The sequence below is a fragment of the Xenopus laevis genome, chromosome 7L (genome assembly GCF_017654675.1).
Source record: "Xenopus laevis strain J_2021 chromosome 7L, Xenopus_laevis_v10.1, whole genome shotgun sequence".
NCBI classification, from domain to species: Eukaryota; Metazoa; Chordata; class Amphibia; order Anura; family Pipidae; genus Xenopus; species Xenopus laevis.
Genome location: NC_054383.1, coordinates 65249336 through 65253496, shown reverse-complemented (window position 1 = coordinate 65253496; position 4161 = coordinate 65249336).

Genomic DNA, 4161 nt, shown 5'->3' with positions numbered 1-4161 from the left:
CACCTTTGCATATTCCAGATGCAATTTGTAAACTTTAGTTAAACCTTTAGTTAAACAGGGCATTGGACATTGATATTGGAGATCATATATCTTTTCACCAGGTGAAATTTCTCGAATCAATATTCACTAATTTACCAAGAGCACAATAAAATTTCTGCCATAGAGAAATTTCTCCAGTTTCAGGCTGGTGAACTGCCATTAAAAAGATAGATATATATAAGATAGAGCAGCCACTTTTGCACCTCATTTTCTATGTCACTTACTCCATGTTAATATATCATTTTTTTAATGGGGAAATTATCTAGAGAATTCTCACCTCTGCAATTATGAGGGAAAATACACTGGTGAAAGAGAAATCTGCACAAAGAGAAAATTCACCACATTCATACAACAGGATACTTGTGATTTTTCGAAAGTATGAGGTGCTGTGAAAATATTGTGCAATTTGAAGTAAACTTTGAGGATGTTAGAAAAGGAAACAATTCACACCAGCAAATGTGGCCCTTTATTAGAGAACAAATTGTGATGAACTTTGGGGACGTTAAACAAGTAGAAAATTGACACCAGTGAGAAAAAGGAAAACAATGGCCTTCCTTTAACAGGCATTACCGTATGATATTTCCACAGTGAATAAAATGCATTAAGCAAGTTCCCATATGACCCTAACCAGAGAGCTTTTTATTCTTCTCAAAAACTTACTTGTGGGGAAAAACCTTCAACTCCTATATCAGTACCCATAAGTGCTACACAGTGCTAACATTGTAGGTTTAAAAGATTTTCTTTCATGGGTACTTTAAAAGGTTGGATTCAAAAGTGACTTTAAGAGCCATAATCCAGTAACCAGGCTGTGAATAAAAGCTGTGATGTGAAATTATTTACCGATTGCTGTTGGAAGGTTGTTCAAAGCTCACTGTTCTATAATATTTGCAGGTACATAGTTTTATGTTTATTAAGGTTTTGAGGGGTTTAAGACTTCTCTTGGGTACAAATGTCCATTGTACAAAGAATTTTTTACTTTTCCTATTATGAATCACCTGATCTCATGTTTGTCAACTCATTCTCCCATTTATGATGATGACACCTCCACCACTCTCCATTAAGGTGGCCATAAACGCAGAGATGTTGAAGTTGAAGCAATATCGGGCTGATCCGATCATGGGCCCTAGGGCCCAACGATCAGATCACAATGCATCCGTAACGGGCAGTCAGATTCTGGGACCGCATACACGCAATCTGCCCAATCGAAATCTGGCCAACTTTCGGCCAGATAACGATCGTGAAAGCCCGTCGGATGGCTACACACACACGGGCCAATAAGCTGCGGACTCGGTTTGTCGGCAGCCTTTATCGGCCCGTGTATGGGGGCCTTTAGAAATGTTTCTCCTTCTACTACTGCCAGGTTTTTTCTCCCTTTATGTTTCCCTCAACCCACTTTTTTCTCCTTCCTTCACTTTTTCATGATTCATTTATTTTTTACTAATCAACTTCCTATACTCCTACTTCGTATTTCACGTTGTCATCCCTTCTTTTCCTTCCTATCTTTTTTTCTTTCCACTTCACATTCTTTCTCCCATTAATCGGTGACCTGTAACTCAATGCAAGCCTCCCATTCAGGAACAGCAACAGGTTCCTCTGTTTCAATTCCTGCTTTGTGATTGTGCAGGGTACAGCTTTGAAACTGGCTCCCCACTCAGGGCAGCCACTGCACTACTCTAAGAGGCAGATTTACTCGAGGGCGAAAATTCGCCAGGGACGGCTTTGCTACACTTCACCAAGCGAAAATTCGCTCAGACAACTCTAATTCACAGGAATGCAGAGTTTCTTTGAGGGCACTGAAGGCTGGCGAAGTTTCACTATTGTTACTTTGGCAATGCGAGCAATTGAAAGCGAAGATGCAATAGCATCTTAATAAAGAAAATAGAGTTGTTATAATGCCCTACAAATGAGCCCACTGTATAGTTAATGTTTCATATGTTAGAAAATGTATGGGGATCCAGGTTACCCAAAAAAATTTTTAAGGGCTTTTGCAGGCTATCACGGCATCGTTTTTTGGACTTAGAAGATTTTTCCAGTAAAAAATATTATCTAAGTTACAGAAGATTGAGGAAGATGTGCACTTCGCCTGGTTTGAGCTGGCGATGGCAAGTCTGGCAAAAGAGGTAATGTTCAGTAAAATCCGCACTTTTACGGAGTAACGTCCATTCACAACAGTGAATTGTAGCCTGGCGATAGCGTGTGAATGACCGTCTATCTCTTTTGCTAGCGAAGTGAGGCCTGTGCCCTTTAGTAAATTGGCAATGTCCCTGCGGGCTCTAACACTAGCGAATTGACGCTAGCGTTAGCCACTTCGCCCTTGAGTAAATCTGCCCCTATGTCTGAATGCATTTAATATCTTGATTTATAAAATGTTACCACAGATATTGATTTTTTTCCTGATCATGACTGAATTTATCTTGCTCTTTTTTACAGCATGCTGCTTAGTTCTACTTTAATCCAATATCTTATTTTTATAACCAGTAAATATACATTTATTATTAACTTCTTTGGTGTCTTGTAAAGTTTATTTATATTTATTTACTCTGGGAATATAAAAATATTCTGAAACATCACTGAGGATATTTAATAAACTTATGCAGTACTTACTGTTTGTGACTGATATTGAAGTATAAGACGATATGCATGGTTATTTGTAAATTAACAAAATAGCTGCAGTTATGGCAGCTCAAATAGGTGTTTTTATACAGAAATCCTTTTAGTAGTTGCCATCAGAAGGGGGTCAAGCCGACTTAGTGCCCTTGTCCCCCTGTGTGAATGAGTGAACGCACATGTGCAGACACGGTGACATTGCATTGGGGGAGCACACAGTCACAAGTGGGAGATCCTGCATTTTTTGGCATCCAGTGGCAAGTTTTTCTTTTTTGTGTTTGCCTTAATGACCTTTGGTAAAGCTGTAGGCAACTGCTTCAAACTTGCAGTTCTACAGCTGGGAAGGGAGGTTGAATTTATCAGCAAGTAAGTTTTTTTAGTCAGCTCTGAGTCAGCTGCCTGCCACACAAAGTACTTTGTTGCACCCAAGAATTTTAAATCTGTGACTTAATTATTTGGGAATTAATGCATAGCTTCCATGTGTTTCCTCACTTGAATAACAAAAATGAATAAAACACTCATACCCAATGCTCTAAGATTGTCCTTGTTCAGCTGTTCATGCCCATCAGCAATAATGTCCTCAGATATCATAAAAGCAGGAAACTGGAACAAAAGCTTCATTGTGAGTCAACATTTCAGGCATCATGGGCCCTTTAAGCCTGAAACATGTTACATGGATTCACAATAAAGTGCTAGTAAACAACAGTTCTGCATTTGTCTATAATAATACCTGGAAGGCAGTGGGAACTTAGGTTTATTGTGAGATAGACCCAGGGTGCGCTCAGGGGCGATCCTGGCCCCTCCGCTGCCTGAGGCAGCAGCAGTTGCTGCTGCCCCCCTCTCCCGGAAATTGCCTCTTAAAGTACCAGGAGCAGCATTTTTGCCGCCCCTGGTACCTAGTGGGGCGCTGCCGTCTGAGGCGACAGCCTCAACTTGCCTCATTGGCGAAGCACCCCTGGGTGCGCTCATTGTCTTGACCCTTGCCTGTCTCTGAACTTCTGCTGATTCACTGCTGTACTGACCTAAGCCTGTTATTGACTATTCTTCTGGATCCTGACTTTGTACTGCGTTTTCAGATTGGTTTGATCCTGGCTTGTGTCCTTGACTGCAATTCTGGTTCCAGATTCCGTAGTGCACCTTCTGTTTAGTTTAGAACCTGACCTGTTCTACGATTACACTTTGCTCTAACCTCATTCTTCCTGTTGCATATTACGGTTCCCTTGTCTGTCCAGAACTCTCGCCTTTTCTCTCTCATTTAAAGACCCAGCTGCATACGAGTTGCAGAGGGCTCCTCTGGAAGCAAAAGGCGCCTGTTATAGGCATAAGCGTGAGCCATGACTGGAACCTTGGCATTCTGGGTTTTGGGAAGCCATACATGACATTGTCCTTGTTTCCTGCTTATATGATATTGGTGTTCCTCAACTGTATGTATACCTGAATACATGAATGTAATCATGTATTCAGCTAGGGGATTGGTCTCTTCATAGAATGCTGGATAGATAGAGCTATGTTAGA